Source organism: Giraffa tippelskirchi, chromosome 8, assembly GCF_054371585.1.
Source record: "Giraffa tippelskirchi isolate mGirTip1 chromosome 8, T2T-mGirTip1v1.2.pri, whole genome shotgun sequence".
Lineage (NCBI taxonomy): Eukaryota > Metazoa > Chordata > Mammalia > Artiodactyla > Giraffidae > Giraffa > Giraffa tippelskirchi.
The window spans coordinates 87,490,647-87,514,441 of record NC_137282.1 but is presented as its reverse complement, the minus strand read 5'-3'; the positions used below and the strand labels follow the sequence as shown (position 1 = coordinate 87,514,441).

Here is a 23,795-nt window from a genome sequence, read left to right as displayed (position 1 = left end):
TACAGTTAATAAATGGAATCATTTTTATTGTATATTAGTAAAAGCATTTTACTTAATGTGTAAAAGTTCTTTTTGACTACCATGGACTGAACTTCTGGTATGTGCTAAGCTCTTGCCCCATACTTCTCATCTCATCTTGACAAGTCTTCTGTGAGGAATGGTGTATGAGAGTATAATAATCTTTGCTTTATAGATAAGGAAGCTTAACTTCAGTAAAGGTACAGCATTTTTAGCCAAAGCACAAACCAGCAAGCAGCAAGGCTGGGGTTTGAATCCAGATTCTTTTCATTTCAAAATGTTTTTCCTCATACGCTGCACTGCTGCTTTCAGTTTTATTTGGGTTTTCTCTTTGTGGTAAGATTGCTTTTTTGGCATCAGGCTCAGAGATTTATCAGCTTCTATGAGCTGTCAGATAGCATGTAGAGACTAGAACTTAGAGATTAAGTGTCCTGTACTTGGTCTGAGAAGGTCTTGTACTTCACCTTTTAACCGATGCAAATCAGAAAAGCATCCTTATAGTCAGAACCATATGTATCCCTAACTAGCAGTGTCAGCTTCCCTCATGGAAACAAGAAACTAATGACAGTCCCTGCCTCTGTGAAGTTTTCAGTCTAGCTGGGGAAATAAGATGTACACATATAAAATGATCAGAAAATAAGCCATTTAGGAAATACTGGAGTAGCTGTATTGGTCTGTATAAAGAAAGGGAGAAGCAGTATAAATTACAATGGATCTAGAATCTTTCATAGAAAAGTTTGGATGGGAGGAGAGAAAAAATGGAGGTGCATTTTAGGAAGTTAAGCATTTATAACAGATATTATATGTCTAAATTTGCCATTGTGAGTTAAGAAAGGAGGTTAAATGCACCATGGTGAATATCTGCTTATCCATGGTGGACAACATTCCATTGGGGGAACTCTCAAGAATAAAGGACATACAATCATGGCTCATATTTGCTTCTTTCTCTCTTCCAAGTCAGGATTTCCACTCACTTCTAGCCATAACCCAAAAGACAGACAAACATATAGAATTAGAGAAGCAATGTTTATTACAGACATAAAAAGAGAATTCTGGGAACATGACTTTGGCAGTTCTAAACAGAAGTTTATATGAAGTCACACGCTCTTAGAGCTGTGACTACAGATAAACTTACACTCAGCGAGGCCCACCATTTCACTCAGCTGAAGAATATAATGTTAAAAAAAGGGGAAATGAATTGGCCAAGGTTACACAGCTGGTAAGAAGCCAGGCTGTGTTCCACTGCCTCCATGAAATAAAAATCACGGTCACTAAACATGATGACCTGATGATTATTATGGATTTACTTCACATCTGACAACCTCTAAAGCCTCACCAAATTTCAAAGTGTCACATTTATACAGTGAACCAAGCTAAATCCTGAGCCCTAGACTCTATGACAATATTAAACCATGTCTAGGATCCCCATTTTTAGAAAAAATAGGCCACTAATTAGGCACTTTGAAAGCTTTTAAGAAACCCAGATGAAGTATTTTAAGTACTAACATTCAACCATGTAATGAGTCCAGAATTCCATGCATAATTAACCTATTTTTATTACAGTAGATGGCAGCAAATAGGTATCTAGGCATATAGTCAGTTAACTAGGAAATTGAAAACAAAATGAAACTACACACAGATTGTAGTTCATACAATATTCACTGAATAAAGTGGAAGTCCACAAGTATTAATCTCTTGCACGCTCTCAAACATTCTTGAAGTTGTGGTTCTTGTACTTTTTTTACTGAGATTCCTTCTCATGTATAAATTGTGGTGAATTGTTGCAATGTTGAACTGTAGAATCACTGGCTCTTGGCAGGTAGGGCAATATTTTATTTATTTACAGAATCTTTTCTCTGGCTATCAGAGGATAGGGGATGTGCAGTAGTGAGAAGACAGGTCTGGGAAGAGACGCTGCAGGATATGACCATTCTGATGCACAGAGTGGAAATGTCTATTAACAAAAGCAGGCTCCAAATACTGGCAGGTATTTAGAAAAATTAGAGGCTACCTAATCACCAAAAGGACTGAAAGACTGTCTTAAGTTATCGTCTTCAAAATGGACCATGTAAAATGATCCACTGGGAATGAAAAGAACATACTAAAGCTTTTATTAACATATGTTGTTTATCTAACATAGAAATTAAGGTTTACTAATAATGAACATGGAGAGTCACAGGGAGCCTTCATTCAGCTTGTGTCAGAGTCACATGCCACATTTGGCACAAGAAGGGTTCTGCAGGAAGAATGGGCAGGCACAGTTTAGAGAGTTGGTGAGTAGTTCCTTCACTTGTGTCTTTTGTTAACATGTTAGGGCATTTTAAAAAATAGGTTCTACATGGCTGATTTAATGGCTAAACAGATTAAACTGATATTATGGTGGTTTAGCTAATCATAACATAGGAAATAAATGATTTAAAAATATTCATGTAATGATATCATTTATATGTGGAATCTAAAATATGGCATAAATGAACCTATCTACAAAAGAGAAACAGACTCGGAGACATGGAGTACAGACTTGTGGTTGCCAAGGGGGAGAGGGGGAGGGAGAAGGATGTACCGGGAGTCTGGGTTTGGTAGATGCAAACTATTATGTATAGAATGGAAAAACAACAAGGTCCTAATGTATAGCATGGGGACTATATTCAATATCCTGGGGTAAACCATAATGGAGAAGAATATAAAAAAACTGTATATATCTGTATAATTGAATCACTTTTCTGTACTGTAGAGATTGGCACAACATTGTAAATCAACCATACTTCAATAAAAAAAAAATTAAGAAAAAAATATTCCAGTAAAGAAATCTATTACTGAAAGTAATTCTAATGATGCCAGCCCAAGTCAACAATAAGGCATTGGCCTATCTGATGCTTTTCTTACCCACAGAATAGCTTTATCCAAGTCTGATAGGAAGCTGATTTCCAAAATGGGAAATTATCCTAAAGACTATTTGAAATATAGATTGACATCTTCTACAACTACTCTTCATTTTTTTAACATCTAACTTTATATATCTTGTTCTTTTCAGATATGAGACTGAGATTGTAATTAAAGCAAAGTAATGAAATAAATGTACCACGGATTCAACCTTTCAAACTGTGTTTCCTAAACTGTTAAATGAAGACTTATTTCTTCAAAAGAAGTAAACTTCAAACACACTGCATGAAGTATTTTGTTTTATCAAACACTGGACTATTTTATAATGTTGCTTGGTTCAACTTAAGACATTTAAAATGTATAATTTTATGAACATTCTGTAACAAAATATATTAGAACATTGTACATAAATTAGAAATATGTAAGCATATATTTTGTGAGTTTTTTAAAAAATTTACTAAATATTGGGATATAGAATACAAACTTCAGTGACCTATGATTGAGCATAATCCCTTTACAGATGAATGAGCTAAATGCGGCCAGAGGCTTAGAGACTACTAAGGTCAACACAGAACATTAATTTTTAAATTCTTTATATCTAGACTCCATTGCTTTCTATTTGCTTTCATCCCCTTTTCAGGCTTAACTTATCAGGTATACATTTAGGCACACAGGTCCAGGGCAGACCACTAGACCTTATCCTCTTACAACTCTCCAAATGCCTTTATCCTTAAAGAATTATTGTTGGAAGCACAAAGGTGCAAGGAATAGTAAAGAGAAGGCATCTGACCATCACAAAAAATACAACTATGTGTGATAGAAGGACCCAGATACTAGAGCAGAAAGATACCACAGGATAAGCCAAGTGTTTACTCCTATAATTAATCTTGTCAAATGAACTCTCATAAGCAAGAGAATTACTAAAAATGTATTAACTATTTTGAACTGCACAGGAAAGTGAGGAATGGCTTAAAAATAAAAGGTTGATGTGGTCATGGAGAAAATCATTTGGTATTCTGGGGCAGGTTCAAGAGAATTTCCTTCCCAGATGAGGCATTTCCCTAGCCCCAGCAGTTTTTTTTTCTCCATGTTGGCTCTCTCTACTTTTTGGAGCTATGATCAATGATCTACATAAATCCTGCAGCAGAAGGTATATGTAGTCAGGGTGACCACTGTGCTCTCCACCAGGGGAACCTGAGAAACACCTAGGTTTCAGTGCTCCACTCCAGACCAGATTCTCTGAGACAGGCATAGGAATCACTATTTTTGCTTCCCTAGCTGATTTGTATACTTTTGGGTCCCAATTCTCTGGCAGAGTGTGTTGTATGGCAGGGGTCCCCAACCTCCAGCCATGGACTGGCACCTCCCATCAAATCAGTGGCAGCATTAAATTAGGAATAAAGTACACAATAAATGTGATGTGCTTCAATCATCCCCAAACTATCCCTCCCATCTCCTTCCTGGTTCATGGAAAATTTTTCTTCCACGAAACTGGTTCCTGGTGCCAAAAAGGTTGGTGATCGCTGCTGTATGGTAACCACAAAGGGAGAAAGATCAGAGGTTTCCTTGTTGGCCTGAGATCATTAGGGGCACCCTCTTCAAAGACAGTATTATATTCACGCTGTGAACTTCAGTAAGATATCAGAGAATGTTTGACCCATAAAGAAAATTAAACACTAGAATGGATTCATTTAAGGAAGAGGTTGTAAATCTTTACCTTGAAAGGGAAACCTCTCTTTGGTTTTCTGAAATGTGTCTTTGCTTACATGGGGGTGGTAGCAGGGCACTGGGACAGATTCAGCTAACACTTACTACGTGCAACTATGTTCCAGAAACATGTATGTTTAATGCTCAAGGTAACCATAGAAGGCAGTCAGTGTTATTCCCACTTTACAGATGGGAATGTAAGACTTTGAGAGGTTGAATGTCTTATTTAAGTTCATTCAGCTAATAAGAGGCAGAAGTGAGATTTGCACCAGATCTCTGAAATTCACAACTAGTACATTTCCCACTGCCTTTGCACCACTATCCTGGTGTTAAAATTCAGGGTACCATTAATAAACAGATGAGAGAAAAAGTAAAAGTATCGTTGTTGTTGTTTAGTCGCTCAGTCGTGTCCGACTCTTTGTGACCCCATGGACTGCAGCCCACCAGGCTCCTCTGTCCATGGGATTTCCCAGGCAAGAATACGAGAGTGGGTTGCCATTTTCTTCTCCAGGGGATCTTCCCAACCCAGGGATCGAACTTGCATCTCCTGCTTGGCAGGCAGATTCTTTACCACTGAGCCATCTGGGAAGCCCCAGAGTAAAGAGGAGGCAGAAAACAAGAGGGAACAGCTAGTGTATTTGGTGAAATGGAAATATGCAGGCATTCCCTCTGACCATTTGATAGAACTATAATAACCTTACAGTAAAGGGGAGTAAAAGAATCTCTCTAAACTGATGATTTATCACCCATGAAGTTGTGGGTCAACAAACAGGAAATATTCACTTGGTTTGAACTAGAACATAAAGTTCCTGTCTTAAGAGAAATTTATAGGCTCGTCAACAATGACAAGTGGTCGGGTCAGCTGTTGAGTTTCACATCTTCCATGGACAGAGCAGTCTTAATATTCCCCTGGAGCCATGGTTCAGCACTGATTCAAGAAGCAGTTAACTCTCCATTAGAAGCCACAGCTGCCACTTCTTATATCAAGCAAGATTTCCTGGGTGGTCTCTCACCATACCATAATTATTAATGTGACTTTATTTATGGACTCGGACAGCTCTTAGCACAGAGCAGCATGGTTGTTATCCACTGAGCCAATACAGCTGCATTGCATTTGTTACATGCTCATGATGTAATTTCATAAGCACAACATTAATTCTCTGTTTTACTATTACCCCTGCTTTGCATTGGTGTTTTTGATCAATGTAGGGACTGACAGAACAATCCTGGGGTTTAGAAAAAGACAAGAGTGGTAGATGGAGCTAAGGCTTTGGGGCATGTGTTCTGAGTTTGAATCCTCGGTTATCTGATTTTAGAAAATAACATATGTTTCTGGAGTCTGAGTGTTCTCAAATTCAGTGAAATGGGAATGTAAGAGTTATCTTACTGAGTTATTGTGAGATAAACTCTAAAAAATGCCCACTTAATAAATGCTAATCATCTTTCACCCAGGAAATTTGGCTACTGTAATTCACATACTAGGGTTGATTGGAATATAAATATTTTGATAACAAGAGCTAATACTTATTGTCAGTGCTTGAACAGGCCATCTCTCAGACTCTGTCCTCAGAGCTCTGGTGTATTAACTCATTCAGTTTTTCTAACAAGTATTATGAGGTGGGGATTGATGGTATCCCATGGTAAAAATGGGAAAACTTTGACCTACAGATGGAAAATGCCATGCCTAGGAAGTCCTATTTCAAAGCCCATACTTTCAATCACTGTGCTATGTTCAGTCTCTTCAGTCATGTCCGACTCTTTGTGACCCTATGGACTGTAGCCTGCTAGGCTCTTCTGTCCTGGGATTTTTCTCAGCAAGAATACTAGAGTGCGTTGCCATGCCCTCCTCCAGGGATTAAACCCATGTCTCTTGCATCTCCTGCATTGCAGGCAGATTCTTTATCGCTGAGTCTCCAGGGAAGCCCCTCTATATCACCACTTCCCATTATTCTAGAAGAAGAGTTCTACATCAAGATGTACAGACGCAGCACAGCACCGTGGTGATGAGCAAGGGTGCCTGAGTCAGTTAGTGAGAAAGTGAGAGTCTCTCCGTCGTGTCCAGCTCTTTGTGACCCCATGGACTGTAGTCCATGGATTCTCCAGGCCAGAATACTGGAGTGGGTAGCTGTTCTGTTCTCCAGGGGATCTTCCTAATCCAGGGATTGAACCCAGGTCTCCTGCATTGCAGGCGGATTCTTTAGCAGCTGAGCCACTAGGGAAGCCCGCCTGAGTAAGTTTACCTGGGTTTGAATTGCCACTTTGTACTTCTTAGTGATGCGTGCTTTGAACAAATCCTCATTCTCCTGTGTACCATCTCCTCATTCGTTATATATGGATAATAGTAGGATTGTTATGAGAATTACTGATTTAAAATATGTAAAGTGTTTAGCACATAGTAAACACGATGTAAATCCCATTATATTAATAAAGTATTTCCAGGTGGTAAATCTGACAATGGATGTCTTCACTACTGGAACTGTAAACAATCTGTCCCTGCCCTCCTTCAATGATTACAAACCTTTCCTTGTAATTCTGCATCAAATAATAACTTTGCCAGTGTTTTATGAACTAAAACATTATCTCAATTTCTTAATGCAATAACCCATTTTAATAACCAATTCTGGCCTCTGTAATGTGAGTAGTAGTAAAACTCATTTGGGTCAGTGAAATCATACAGTAAGAAAAAGAGGAGAAATAAAAACGTGGTCTTTAAAAGTAGGCACTCATTAGATCAGAGACCCCATCTGACATGCTAGCCATACCCATCATATGCAGACTGTAATTTTGAAAATTCATGCTGTAGCAGTGTCATCATTTTTAAAGACCTACTTTTAAAGACTATATTTTATTTTTTAAGGTCAAAAAACCTGAGCTCAGAATTTGAAGTCTGAAAGCTCAGAATTCCTTATAGTTGTCACAAATACCTGTGATACAGAATCTAGCACCTTCATGTTGTCTGTTTGGTGTCAGGAGTGGGATGTGAGCAACATTTTACTTAATTCTTTTGGCTGAGAGTTTACCAGAGTCTAATTTTGAACTTTTCTTTGGCCAACAACTCTTGGTTTACGACTTGTAATTTGAAAGCTATGTTATCAGCACAGTTATACCGGAAAGGAGCACTTAGAAATTTCTCTTTTTGAGTAAGTCAAAATAAAAATAAACACAACTGAATAATGCCCCAGATAGTTAAATATATAGGTCATTTATAAAATTTAAAACAGTGCTTTTTCTTTTGTACTCTTTTGGGTTAATTTTTTTAAATCAAGAGTTTAATTCATGGTTGATGCCAATATCCTATCAGGTTGAAAACACATTTTAAAAATACTTGTACTGGGACATAATGCTTAAGTTGAGAATATAGCAGAAGTCCTACCAAATGAAATCAGTTAATATAACGTTCCCTTTTAACTCAAAACTACATCCAACTCTGGATTGATAATATCAGTCTAGAAAAAGTTTTTGAGTGAACACATTTGCTGGACAGATGAGAGTCAGAGAATAAACAGAAACTGAGGGGCAGAGAGACAAGAGATTGAGACCAGTTCAGGGACCTCCTTGGTGGCCCAGCAGCTAAGACGCCCCACTCCCAACGCAGGGGGCCTGGGTTTGATCCCTGGTTAGATCCCGCATGCTGCAACTAAGACCCAATACAGCTAAATAAATAAATATCACTAAAAAAGTTCAAAAACAAAAGAGAACAGTTTAGCATGTCACTCTAAGGAGTATGTCTCTCCTACTTCTCATAGCTCCAGCATACACTACAACCCAGCTGAGAGAAAAATGTGCCTCTTGGTCCATGTGTGTCTACTAACTTGTGGTCCCTGACCAGCTCTTCTCAATTCCTAACTGGTAAAAGGCTACCTTATGGCAGAGAGTGAAGAAGAACTAAAGAGCCTCTTTATGAAGGTGAAGGAGGAGAGTGAAAAAGTTGGCTTAAAGCTCAACGTTCAGAAAACTAAGATCATGGCATCTGGTCCCATCACTCCATGGGAAATAGATGGGGAAACAGTGGAAACAGTGTCAGACTTTACTTTTTTGGGCCCCAGAATCACTGCTGATGGTGACTGCAGCCATGAAATTAAAAGACACTTACTCCTTGGAAGGAAGGTTATGGCCAACCTAGATAGCATATTTAAAAGCAGAGACATTACTTTGCCAACAAAAGTCTGTCTAGTCAAGGCTATGGTTTTTCCAGTGGTCAAGTATGGATGTGAGAGTTGGACGGTGAAGAAAGCTGAGCGCCGCAGAATTGATGCTTTTGAACTGTGGTGTTGGAGAAGACTCTTGAGAGTCCCTTGGACTGCAATGAGATCCAATCAATCCATCCTAAAGGAGATCAATCCTGGGTGTTCATTGGAAGGTCTGATGTTGAAGCTGAAACTCCAATACTTTGGCCACCTCATGCGAAGGGTTGACTCACTGGAAAAGACCCTGATGCTGGGTAGGATTGGGGGCGGGAGGAGAAGGGGACGACAGAGGATGAGATGGTTGGATGGCATCACTGACTCAACGGACATGGGTTTGGGTGGACTCCGGGAGTTGGTGATGGACAGAGAGGCCTGGCGTGCTGCAATTCATGGGGTCACAAAGAGTTGGACACGACTGAGCGACTGAACTGAACTGAACATGCACTAAGCTTTCTGTTTCATTCTTAACACTGCACAGGGTATCCACTCAAAAATCTGGTTCAGCCTTGAGAATCTGGAGGTTCATTAACCTCTCTTACAATTTTCAAGATGATGGAAGGCCATGGAAAGATCAGAAATGAGCCTGAAGGTCACTTGGGACTAAACCATCATAAAATGAAGACTTTGCCTTTCAGGTGTGAACCAGACACACTTTAGGGAAACATGTGAGTGGTGTGGTTTCTTTAGAATTCAATTATAGGAAGCCCAAGCCTTGACAACGTTCATGAAAGTCTCCTAGAATCACTTTGAAACAGGAAGGAAGGGGGAAGGACACAACCTTTAAAACATGATATAGCCACAGGACATGACCACGACTGGTTACAACCAACCACGTCCAAGATGGTGGAAGATCCGACTTCCAGTAGACCTTGAGCCTCATTACATGCTCATTATAATACACTAGCATGCTAAATGGCACACTCACCAGCACCATGACAGTTCTGAGGTCAACCACAAAAGGCCAAAAAGTGGGCAGTGGTTCAATTCCTGGAAATCTCTGCCCGTTTTCCCAAATAACTGGAATAATCCTCCCACTCATTAACCTATGAAATTATCCAGCCCATAAAAACTAACCATGCCATATTTCAAGGCTCTCTCACCTTCTGAGATGGCCCACACTCTGTCTGTGGAGTGCGTTTCTCTCTAAATAAATCCACTTCTTACTATCACTTCATCTCCAAATTCTTTTGCGACAAAGTAGGAACCTCAAATTCACCGGGAACAACTCTAAGGGTCCTTACTACCCATGCAGGACCCTTTTTTGCTAGAATGGAGAAATAAGGAAAATCCTATTTGCTTGATCTCTTTCCCCTGTTTGGCAACTCCACTTTCTTCCAGCAAAGTCCCTATGGAGCAGGTTAGATACTAAGTCCACTACATTTTAAAGACCTATAACCAACTGGAGCCCATTATACAGAGTGAAGTAAGCCAGAAAGAAAAACACCAATACAGTATACTAATGCATATATATAGAATTTGAAAGATGGTAACGATAACCCTATATGCGAGACAGAATAAGAGACACAGATGCATAGAACAATTTTATGGACTCTGAGGGAGAAGGTGAGGGTGGGACGTTCTGGGAGAATAGCATTGAAACATGTATATTATCATATGTGAAACAGAACACCATTCCATGTTCGATGCATGAGACAAGGGCTCAGGGCCGGGGCAATGGGATGACCCAGAGGGATGGGATGGGAAGGGAGGTGGGTGGGGGGTCCAGGAAGGGGAACGCATGTAAACCCATGGCTGATTCATGTCAATGTATGGCAAAAACTATTACAATATTGTAAAGTAATTAGCCCCCAACTAAAATAAATAAATTTATTAAAAAATAAAATAAAATAAAAATAAAATCACCTTGGAGTTAATAGTTGTAAACTGGCAGTGGCTCCCTGCACTCACAAATTTACAGTACTTGGAAACGTGGTCAGGATAAAGGCTATATTACACACTTATTTGGGGCTTCTCTGGTGACTCAGATGGTAAAGAGTTCTCCTGCAATGCATGAGACCCAGGTTTGATCTCTGGGTTGGAAATATCCTCTGGAGAAGGGAATGGCTACCAACTCCAGTATTCTTACCTAGAGAATTCCACAGACAAAGGAGACTGGTGGGCTACAGTCTGTGGGGTGGCAAAGAGTCGGACACGACTCATTTTTACACACTTATTTGGGGCATCTGGTTCAGGGTCTCAAGAGGACAATTACAATGACAGCAATATATCGCACACTCCAGAAAGAAAGACTTCCATATGCTGTATATTATCATCACATTCACTAATATCATATATTGTATTTCAACTATTAGCAATTGATGTGATTACAAAGTAATAAAACTTATCATTTTAATCATTATGCAGGCATTCATATATTTAAATAACATTATCTTTAAAAGTGAGTACCTTGGGAAGCTTTAAATAAATCCCAACGAGGTTGTTACTTTCTTCTAAAGGAATTATCTTTAGAGTTAAATTAATTCATGAGTCACATAAGCAAATCAGTCCTATTACTTTTTAGTCTGAACCAAGCTAATTTAGTAATACTGTGAAAGTTTCTGGAGCAAATAATTTCATTATCTGGAACTGGCTGGTACTGGATTTTCCTGTCCTTGCTTGCAATTTCCCCAGGCAACTGCAGATAACTAGGGTAGTGAATATAATTGAAATATTTAAGTGTCACTATTGTCGGACACGACTGAAGCGACTTAGTAGCAGCATTGTTCTCTGTAATATTATCTCCAGTAAATTTATATGGTCTCTTATATGACTTAGAGTAACATCATGGTGTAAGGAAAATGGGGACAAAAAGTCCTCAAATAAACTGTAAGGCTTCAGGTTCAAGGGTCATATCTCCTCTCTTTCCAACCTAGCCCCCAAACCATTCAGTCCCTAGGCCATATAGGATAGTTTTATGCTCTTAATAGAGGCTCAGTGCATGCATGCATGATAAACTGCTTCAGTTGTGTCCAACTCTTTGCAACCCTATGGACTGTAACCTGGCAGGCTTCTCTGTCCATGGGATTCTCCAGGCAAGAATACTGGAGTGGGTTGCCATGCCCTCCTCCAGGGCATCTTCCCAACCCAGGGATTGAACCCTGTCTCCTGCATTGCAGGTGGATTCTTTACCCATATATTCTCAATTCACTAGGTTGAAGGTTGAAACTTACCTTTCTAGTTTTTTCTTCCTCCTGAAACCTACATTTCTTAAAGAAAAGGACTCCGGTATCCTCCCTGGGTGGCTGGCTCACCACCAAAGTAAACAGGATTTTCAGAGCATTCTCCATTTTCTCAACCTGTCACACTGCTTTAGAGCAGTCAAACCAAATCCTTGTATTGAGCTGCTTTATTTTCAAATCTCTGTGAAAATCATCTCCACTCCATGCCCAGGATCATGCTTTTTGGATTTAACTATTTTCACCAGTTCTGATAAATCATTTCATCTCCTGGCTGTTCTTTTTGTGCAAGAGGAGGTTGCTTTTCCAGGGTGGGAAATAAGGCCCAGGGAGTAGACCATAATTTTCCAGAGGGCTGTTTTCAAAAGTCCTTCAAAGAGAACCAGCCTGTTTGGCTTTGTCTTCTCTTTAATGGGTTTTTATGGCTTCTATTACTTTGAAAATATCATATGCCCTGTATCTCACTGCTTTGATAATTTCCTCTTTTTCTGAATGTATATCTTCAGTTTATTTTCCCCAAATTCATTACTTAAACTATTTTGTTTATTTTTAAATTCTTATTATTATTTTACAAATATTCCTTATTTCATTGATAACATTCCAAATTAGTGCCCCTTTAAAAAAATATTCTCAGGGATCTCAGATCTTGCATTTGGTGTATTTATATACTTTCCCCCTGTGTTAATGAAATGTTAATGACTTCCTACACCACATATTTTCAGAGCTGGATAGAAAAAGGAAGGAAACTAACACGTTTGTGGAAATTTTTATGCATGCTTATGAAGCAGGTAGCATTTATCCTTGTTTACAGATCAGCAGCTTAGGCTCAAAAGTTAAGTGATCTGTCCAAAATTCCACAGCTAGGAAGTAGCAGGGTCAGAATGCCAGCCACGACTGACTGACTCAGAGCCTAAGTGCACGGGCGAGCTTCTCAAAGACTACTCCTTTCAGCGTTCACTTTTCAGGTACCCCTCTCATTTGAGGAATTTTTAGGAAAATCACTTGTGCTTTTTGAACCTCTCAGAAAATATTATCATTACTGATTCCAAGAACAAGAAATATTGGTCAGGTTTAAGAGACAGGACTTAAGTGCTAAGGGCATTCCAGGTTGTCCTAAGTTTGTTGAGGCAAAGTCTGAAACAACCCAAATCATAGAGCTGCCACTCAGGGACAGGAAGTATTTCTATTTTTTTCTATTACTATTTTTATTTCTCTTCATTAATAATAGCAATAATAATAATATTACTATTATATATTGTATCACAGTATAGAATATATAACATAGAATAGAATATATAAAATATATACTGTGTATACACTATGTTGTTGTTGTTCAGTTGTCGAGTTGTGTCTGACTCTTTTGGGTAAGAAAAGTCATAGGGAAATAAAACTTATCTCAAAATTTTGAAGTAAAAACTCCAAAAGCTATATTCAAGGAAATACCACTTTGGGCACTTGATGTGCCTAATGTAAAACCCTTTAGCCAGGAGCGAAGAGGGAAAAGCAAGCTTGAGTGCTGGTTTTTCTAAGCTAGCTTCCTGTGATTTTATCTCTGCTTCCTTCTAGTTGGTGAGCTTCTTTGCTCTTCATTATACTTGCACGTAATACTTGCATGTAAAACTCCTGGGAACATATGAAAATTAGATTTTCCTTTTATTTTTACTTTGGCTCTTGATTTTATTACACTATTAATATCATACTACAAAGTGCTCAGTGGCAGTTGCCTAATTAGTCTTATTCATATTGAAAAAGGGCCATAATCCCATCTGAAACTTTGCACAGAGCAGCTCAGTGTTTTCTACTCAGACAGTTCTCAACCATAATGTTATAATTATACCATTTTCTCAGCAGCATCACCCACATACTATAATTACAGTCAAAGCTAAGGCTGTGTTTATAGTGTACTAAAGAGGATGGAATTGTTTCATTTTAAGTGATTCATTTACCTCCTCTGTTGGTAACAGAAATGCGTCGTAATGAAAAGAGTCATGGTTTAATATGCTTCTCTGAACAACAACTCAGACACCAAAAACAGATAAAGCCCCAAAACCCCAATATGAGAAAGTATGGGAAACATGATTTCCAGTCTGGTTACCACAATGACTCCTCATTTGAAAATCTAGGATGGGCAAGGGAATAGAAACTAGCATGCTGGCGGCCCCTGTGGGGTCTTAGGAGGCTCTCAGTTGATCTGCCTGGCAGGTGGCAGGTCAACCCCACTCAATCAAGTCAGTGGGCAGGACTGACATTGTGGCTCTGAGCCTATAGGATGATGACTCATCTAAGCACAGGGAACTTCTGGAAGTTCCCTGTGGAACCTGCAACCATTCGTTCCTTTAGGGATGAATGAATGAATGGATATATCATTCATATCCACTATAGGCTAATTCTAGATGCCAAGTGCACAGCAAGAGACAAAGCAGAAATCACTGTTTTCTTGGAACTCAACTCCAATGAATTTTATATCTGTCTTTTGCTTATTTACTTGAGTAAATAAAAAGTTTTTAAAAATAGTTGATTTACAAAATTGTGTTAGCTTCAGGAGTATAGCAAAGTGATTGGTTATACATATATATGTATACACACATACATATATTCTTTTTCAGATTATTTTACATTATAAGCTATTATAAGATATAGAATATAGTTCCTTATGCTATACAGTAAATCCTTGTCGCTTATTTTATACATAGTGGTGTAGCTGTGAATCCCATACTCCTAATTATCCCTCTATTCCCCCTTCCCCTTTGGTAACCATAGATTTGTTTTATATGTCTCTGAGGCTGCTTCTGTTTTGTAAATAATTTCACCTGTATTATTTTTTCAGATTCTACATGCAAGTGATATAATATTTGTCTTTGTCTGAATTTCATTTAGTGTGATAATCTCTAGGTTCACACATGTTGTTGCGAATGGAAACATTTCATTCTTTTTTAGAGTTGAGGAGTATCCCATTGTGTATATACCATATCATCTTTTTTCATTTGTTGATGGACACTTAGGTTGCTTCCATGAATTGGCTACTGTAAACAGTGCTGCTATGAACACTGGTGTGCATGTATCAGAAAGCTTTTATTTTTACTGTGGGTGACATAGGCTTACCCATATTAGCTTGCACGACAAAATGCTAGTCCACCATAGATTGGAAACACCATTTTCTTGACATATGGGCATGGACCCAACCTGGCAAAGAGAGGGATGATTGGAACAGTCTGGTGTTAGATGTTCTGGGGTTCATTTGTAATCAGCTAAGAAAGAACACCCATCTGCTCTCCACCATTGAAGAGGTAGAGACTGCCACTTCATTTCCAGTATTTCATCTCCTCTCTCTGGTTTGCCCAAAGCCTGTGGTTGAAAATGTTTCATAAAATTTTGACTTTCTTTGACTTTTCCTGCCCCATGGAACCTTAAGTACAGCAGGAATAGAAGACAGCATTGTGGGAAACCACAAAGGATCGCTTGATGGGAAGATGTATGTGTGTAGGTATGTGTCTCATGGTTCTGTTTTGGGAATTATTTCTCAAATGTATGGGGTTTCCTTTTCTTTTTATAATAGCTAAATTATGAACTGATTTTTATAGCTTTCAGGCCAACAAGCGGATGACTGTGGTACATGATTCCTTTCCTTGGTTCTGATACATCCAACAGCTAAGCCTAAGCTAGTTAGAAATCAAGCAGCAACATGAAGGGGGCTGAACAGTCTTTGAAATGAAATTCCATTATTTCCGGTTTTCATTTAGATTTCCTCCTATTTATGTGGGCTTGAATGACTAAGCTATTTTCAGAGCTCTCAACCTCTAAGCTCCTGACATAGGAAAGCAGGGCAGAAGTAGAGAGGAGGCAGGTTGAGTGGCATGGACAAGGGCAGGGGTGACCATTTTTCAAATTTGTACTGCAGGCTTGTAAATGTCAAGCCTTAAAGTTGGACCTTCAAGAACAAATATCTTGAAGGTAGAAATAACAGACTGCATTTAGAAAATTGCAACTAACTTGTTCTATTTTCTGTCCTCACTTTTTGGTTTGTGATTTAATCAAAAGCCTGTTGGTTATTTTTCTTTTCTTTTTCTTCTTTTAGGAGTGGCAAGAGGCTAATTCAAAGGAGGAAGAATGTAAATACTCCATGGCCACACCATCTTGGAATCTCTATAGGGACACAGCAGTGTTCACTGTAATTTGACTTCAGTTCTAGGAAATTGCTTGCATCAACATTGAACCTCTAGCAGAAGTTGCACAAGCAAATTCATCATGGTAGGTAACGGCAGCAATGAAATTTTCAGTCCAAATTGAGCTCAAATACAGCCTAGAGCCACAATCTTAAATTCTAGACAAGTCATTTTCCTTGCCACTTAAAAACAGAGTGTCATCTTCTAATATGAACCATTCAGGCCACACACTTCAACACAATTCATGTCTAGTTAGCTAGAACTCAGTATTTTCTGGTTTTCCCATAGCAATTTTCTAAACTAATGTGTTCATATAAATGCCTTTTCCATATAAATACCTTTTCATAGAATTCTGGTCACCAGTAAAGCTAATTCATGGTTTCCACTGGGGTTGTGAATTATCTCTACTTGGGGGTGGGGACGTGTATCTCTTCATGAGGGATTACTCTATTTTTATTATGGAATTTGCAAATACACAAAAATAGCAAGCATGGTTTAATATGGTCCTCACCCAGCTTAAACAATTATCAGCATTTGACCTATCCGGTTTTGTACTTTCTCTGCCTTTGTTTTTAATTATCTGCTCTCACCAATAGCTACATACATATATATCTTTAAAAGCTAAGGACTCTCTCATTAAAAAAAAAATCTAATATTATACCTAGCAAATTAATAATGACTCCTCGGTATCATCTAATACACAGTTTGTGCTCTGATTTCCAAAAATATCTCAAAAAAATGTCTCTTGGCTGTTGGATTGAATCAGGACGCAAACTAGGCCCATGCACTATCTCAAGTATGTCCAAATTCATAATACTTCTCACTTTTTTGTTACATCATTGTTTTGGTTGAAGATAATTTTCTTTAGGGTTTATACATTCTTAATGAATCATTTAAGATATCCCTCTTGTTCTGCTATTTTCTACAAACTGGCAGTAAGACCTAGAGGCTTATTAACTTTCTCTCTCATGGAAAGAATCCATCATGGGTAGCTGTAAACTTCTGTATCAGGGATATATTATATCATATGATGACAAGACTTATCTGTTTGAAATGTTGTCAGCCCAATTAATCCAGAATAGAGCATATCTACATATTTTTATCATTTACTGATGATCTTGCCCAAATCATATGTCATTGGTGGTGGTGGTTTAGTCATTAAGTTGTGTCCAACACTTGTAGCCCACCAGGATCTTCTGTCCATGGGATTTCCCAGGCAAGAATACTGGAGTGGGTTGTCATTTCCTTCTCCAAATCATTATGTCATTAGGGCTTCTAGACTGGTGATTTCTCTAATCCTGCCATTTTATCTGCATTTATTAGCTAAGTATGTCTAAATAAGGAACAATAACAACCAAAAGAAAACAACTTTCCTTCACCTTGAAATGCAATTCATATAAAAATTCAAGGTAATTTCTTATTTTCCTGCTGCTGCTGCTGCTGCTGCTAAGTCACTTCAGTCGTGTCCGACTCTGTGCGACCCCATAGATGGCAGCCCACCAGGCTCCCCTGTCCCTGGGATTCTCCAGGCAAGAACACTGGAGTGGGTTGCCATTTCCTTCTCCAATGCATGAAAGTGAAAAGTGAAAGTGAAGTCGCTCAGTCGTGTCCAACTCTTCTCGACCCCATGGACTGTAGCCTATCAGGCTCCTCCATCCATGGGATTTTCCAGGCAAGAGTACTGGAGTGGGTTGCCATTTCCTTCTCCTGATGTATCAGTTTTCAGAATAACGAGTAAATACCCTAGTAACTTCCAAAGGTGACCATTTTTTAAAAAGCATCATTATGAACTTACTGATGATTCATGTTTTGATGCAGTTTTTAGGAGACTGTAATGATAGGAATAGAAAGGATGAAGTCATTTCATCTTTTTTCAGTTATTCTGAGCTGTTTTCAGATAAAAAGCTCACTGTGTAATCTTGGCTAACTTTCCTCTTTCTATTCTCCCTTTTTCCTCTCTATCACTCTATTATTTTACCAGGCTCCCTCTATAAAAATGGCTGGAAGCAAGCAATGAGACTAGACGACATCTAAAAATCCATGTGTATATACAAATTCTCAAGGCAAACCCCTGTGGTTTTTTTTAAGTTAAAAAAAATCAAAAAAAAATATATATATATACTTAAATTGAAGGATAATTGCCTTGCGGGTATTTAATGAGGGATTCACAGATACTCAGGGAAGGGTCAGTACAGACATCCACAATCTACATATTTGATCCATGATCTATATGTTTGATTGCTAGGCCCACATCATGCCCACAACATTGAGCACGGCTGCAGAGGTGCCAGTTACTAGCAACCATGCTCCTTTGAACATTAGTGGCCACTGGGGTAGCAGTAGGTAATGCTTTGAAAAGAAGTTCCCTGGCCAACTATCTTCAGGAAATGCTGTGGTTCTTTTACTTCTTTTGGATATTCACAATGTGCCCAAACAGACAGACTAGAGACTCTGAGTGGATTTGTAATGAAGAAGCCTGTTTAACTTTGCATGTTCCAGCATTTCCTAAGCACTGGAAACATGGTAGGCTAAACAGTTAAGGCCAGAGTTCTTTGCAAGGGTGTGTGAAGAATATTAGTGGAGGAAATTAAAAAAAAAACACCTTATGCTACTTCATATAAAATAGATAAGCAACAAGGTCCTACTGTATAGCACATGGAACTATGTTCACTATCTTGTAATAACCTATAATAAAAGAGAATCTGAAAAAGAATCTATCTCTGAATCACTTTGCTGTACACCAGAAACTAACACAATATTGTTAGTATCTCTGGTACCTCTGAATGTGTCCTTAGTTGCAAAATAGGTCTTTGCAGATGTAATTAAGGTAAGGATTTCAAGATGAGGTTATGCTGGGTTAGGGCTCTAGGTGGAATGATGAGTGTCCTTATAAGACAAAGAAAAGAAGACCAGACATTGAGACACAGGGAGAGGACCATGTGAAGATAGAGACAGAGACTGAAGTAATAAATCTACAAACCAAGAAACACCAACAATCGCTAGGAGAAGAAGCTAGGAGAGAAGAAGGAATAAATTCTCAGAAGAGTCCAGAAGGAATCAACATTGACATCACCTTGATTTTGACTTCTGGCTTCCATAAAAGTGACAGATTAAATTTTGTTGTTTTAAGCTACTAGGATTAGGTAATTCGTTACACAGCCGATCCAGGAAATAAATACAATATGCCTGACTCAATGGAGATTGACTCAGGAGATCTGCTGTAGATGGCATTTGTATTTATTGAAAATGTCCACAGCTAATTCTGATGGACATATACACCAAGAACCACCAGTTTAGGACCTTGGGGGTTGATCTGCTTATATTGACATCCTTTTGGATTTAGTCACCTGATGTGACGAGCTGACTCATTGGAAAAGACCTTGATGCTGGGAAAGACTGACAGCAGGAGATGAGGGCAACAGGGGATGATATGGTTGGGTGGTATCACAGGCTCAATGGACGAGTTTGAGCAAGCTCTGGAGATAGTGAAGGACAGGGAAGCCTGGCGCGCTTCAGTTCATGGGGTCACAAAGAGTTGTAAATGACTTAGCGACTGGACCACAGCAATGGAATTGAGGCTCTTGCTGTGACTCCAGCGGACCAATGAAACTTTCTGCCCTTTATCTCCAAGTCTGTTTTTCAGAGAAAGTAGTCCCAAAGAAAATGCTATCAGGTTATCCCTTAAGTAGTATACTGGAAGTAGTTTTTATAGGTGGTGATAATGGTCAAGGCTGTGTGAGTAGAAAGAGGACTACTCTTCAGTAGGTTCAAAAGGAGGAGAGGAAGATAAGCATTTGATTATCCAATTAACCAAGTGGATCTCACTTGAAGGGAGTCTCATTCCGCAGCCTGAACAAGGCAGAGCTTTCTTTGTTTTGGTAACTTGAGAAACCCTGGTCTCCTATGACTTCAAATCCTTCTAGTTCACTTATAATCCTTCTAGACTCAGTTGCCTTCTTTTTCTCAGCTGCCCAAGAAGGCTGCTCCTTTCATCTCCAGCTTCTATTCATCTGAAAACATGTTTCTTTTCCCAACTGTTCTCATTTTAGTGCTTAGCTTCCCTGGCTCTCCGGATCTGGTCTGCCCTCCCAGTGTTTGATTTCTGCAAAAGAGTAGGAGATGTCTCTCCAGTCCTGTCCAGAGCTGATAATTAATAAATAAGGCACCTGCTCTTAAAAATACCTCCACAAGGAGAGTTTGCCAAGCAGGAAAGAGCTGATGTGTGCTCTTCTGGTATTCTGGTTTGACAGCTTCTCATACAGAGGCTGACTAGACCCTAGGAGGTTATTTGCTCATGGGTTAACCAAGATTATCCAGTCAAAAACTAAATTTGGGAGTAGGTACCAAAGAAAAATTTCAAAATTTTTGCCCCAGTTGTTTCTTCATCCAGGAAGGGTGAAGTGCGATGATGGGGGATAAAATGGTGAATGAGATATTCCTTCTCCTCATAAACCACAGAGCTCCTGACCCAGCTCTCGGAGCCAGCCACAGTTTATCTGCTACCCAGTTCAAACAGGCTGTCAGAGCCTAGACTCGGTACTTAACCATTAGTTAATATATTATTTGTTGCTGCTATTAAACTCAATTTGGGGAGCCTCCTTATAGCTGAATTTCTGAAGCAAAACCAAATTTTAAGTTAGGGACTCCAGGGACTTATAAATGTGTACATATAAAAGAATCCTAGCAATAAAACAGAACTTGAAAATTACCAAATGACTCACCCAGGCAGTAAATGTTCTAAAAGCTCAAAGAAAGAAGCTTAGGCCTGAGTTTAGTTCAGTTGGGGGTAAAGTTGCCCTTTGGGAAAGCAGAAAAAGTTTGCTGTAATCGCATATCTTTTCGCTGTCTGGACAGCTCACGGCTTCTAGAACTAAGGACAGTCTTTTTCAGGGGAAAGAGGAAGAAAAGGAAACAACCTTCTACAGGCGCCAAGTAACGCGGTAAACATTTGATCGGATCCTGCCTCAGGGCGCTGCTGAGGCAGGAGAGTGAAGCAAGGAAGTCAGCTTCCAGGCTGCTCTTTGCTCCTCTTGCCCGCCACCTCCTTGCTGGGGTGTCCGTCTTTCTCGCCTGGTGCCCACGTCTCATCCTCAGAAGTCTGGCAAGCCCCTCAGTCCCTTCCCCTCAGTAAGTGCCCCATGCTCCCGCAGCTCTAAAGGGCCAGCCTGACCTATAGTCCGTCTAGTCAAAGCTATGGTTTTTCCACTAGTCATGTATGGATGTGAGAGTTGGCCTGTAAAGAAAGCTGAGCAGCAAAGAATTGATGCTTTTGAACTATGGTGTTGGAGAGAACTCTTTAGAGTTCCTTGGACTGCAAGGAGATCCAACCAGTCCATCCTAAAGGGAATCAGTCCTGAATATTCATTGGAAGGATGGATGCTAAAACTGAAACTCCAATACTTTGCCCACCTGATGGGAAGAACTGACTCCTGGGAAAAGACCTGATGCTGGGAAAGATTGAAGGCAGGAGGAGAAGGGGATGACAGAGGGTGAGATGTTTGGATGGTATCACCGACTTGATGGACATGAGTTTGAGCAAGCTCCAGGAGTTAGTGATGGACAGTGAAGCCTGGCATGCTTTAGTCCATGCAGTTGCAAAGAGTTGGACATGACTAAGTGACTGAACTGTACTGACTCATAGTCCAGATTGAAGTGCTTACAGAAGAACATGAAGAAAGCAGGGCTTCTCAGATGAGGGTCTTCTGGGATATGAAGTTTTGTTCTTTTTTTTTTGTAGAGATAAGTGACAATGAAAAGGCATTTTTCTAATATTAAAATTTATTTTTTAAATAAATTTTTCTCAAATGGGCATTCTCTGGAGTCTGTGAGAATTTTATTGCTTTAAAAAATATACTACTCAAAATAGAGCTACCATATGACACACCAATCCCACTCCTGGGCATATATTTGGAGAAAACTATAATTTGAAAAGATTCACATACCTAGTTGTGTCCAACTCTTTGTGACCACATGGACTGTAGCCCACCAGGCTCCTCTGTCCATGGGATTCTCCAGGCAAGAATACTGGAGTGGGTAGCCATTCCCTTCTCCAGGGGATCTTCCTGACCCAGAGATTGAACCCTGGTCTCCTGCACTGCAGGCAGATTCTTTGCCATCTGAGCCACCAGGGAAGTCCCCTTTTTGTTTCACTTTCAGCAGCACTATTTACAATAGCCAGGATGTGGAAGCAACATGAATGTCCATCAATGGAAGAATGGATAAAGAAGATGTAGTATATATAAACAATGGAATATTACTCAGCCATAAAAAGAACAAAATAAGGCCATTTGCAGTGATATGGATGGATGTAGCGATCATCATACTGAGTGAAGTAAGTCAGACGGAGAAAGGCAAATATGATATGATACTACTTATATGTAGAATCTAAGAAAAATGGTATAAATGAAGATATGTACAAAAAACGGAAATAGACTTACAGATGTAGAAAACAAACTTAAGTTTACTAAGGGGAAAGTGGGGGTGGAAGGGATACATAAAGAATAACTAGAGTCCCCTATAGTACAGGGAACTCTGCTCAGTACTCTGTAATGACCTATATGGGAATAGAATCCAAAGAAAGAAAGTTAGTTGCACAATCGTGTCTGACTCTTGCGATCCTATGGACTGTGTAGCCTGCTAGGCTCCTCTGTCCATGGGATTTTCCAGGCAAGAGTACTGGAGTGGGTTGCAATTTCCTTCTCCAGGGGATCTTACTGACCTAGGGATCGAACCTGGGTCCCCTGCATTGCAGCAGATTCTTTACCAACTGAGCTACAGAATCCAAATAAGAGTGGATATATGTATACATATAACTGATTCACTTTGCTGTACAGCAGAAATTGACACAACATTGTAAATCAACTATACTCCAATAAAAATTAATTAAAAATATACTACTCGATATGAGATATATTCTACTAGATCCAGCATCCTTCTTATCCTCCTAGAAAATATGAATAGAAGAAAAGCTCTGGTGACTGATTTTTTTTTTGGTGAGGAGGTAGATGGGATGTTTAAGGGTAATAGTCATAGTAGCAGCAGCAGCAGCAAGAGAAAAAATAATAAAATATCTAATTTTTATTCCATGCCTATTTTGTATCAGGAATTTTCCTATGTAGCTATCTGCTCCTCAAAATGACCCTCTGAGATAGATGTCAATATCGCCACTGACAGATAAATCAGAGTTCACAGCGTGTCAGCAGTATGCCAGGTGCGTATACACATAACAACTCATGTTCTCCAGCTCCCTAAACTCCAAAGTCTTCATCACACAGCTTGGGACACCAACTGAAACCAATAATAGAATTTCTACAACCACTACTTGTTTAGAAGAACAAACACCTCCAATACTTTTGTAGGACCTTCTTGTCTGCTTTTTCCTAGGAGAAAGAAAAATGGTAGAAGAGATACTGCATTTGCTGCTTTCAGATTTGGGAAATGATTCTTATCAGTGTTAGTGTTGTGGAGAGGATGCTAAACTCAAACGCCATGAGATCTAAACTAACACCTCCCCCTCCACCTTCCTTCTGCATTTGCTCTCAAATCTCTCCTGGAACTCAGTATATTTGTTTAACCAACAGTCATTTTGTATCAGGCCCTGTTTATGTTGTGGCAGCAGAGAGTAGGGCATATAAAGATGCTGCTGCTAAGTCGCTTCAGTC

The 23,795-nt window shown here is 39.3% G+C and overlaps 1 protein-coding gene across 10 annotated transcripts in view; it reads right to left on the bottom strand.

Moving 5' to 3' along the window:
• Positions 1 to 23,795, bottom strand: part of GHR (growth hormone receptor) — a 311,185-nt gene that overhangs the window by 59,119 nt on the left and 228,271 nt on the right. The gene's annotated exons all lie outside the window — the stretch shown is intronic.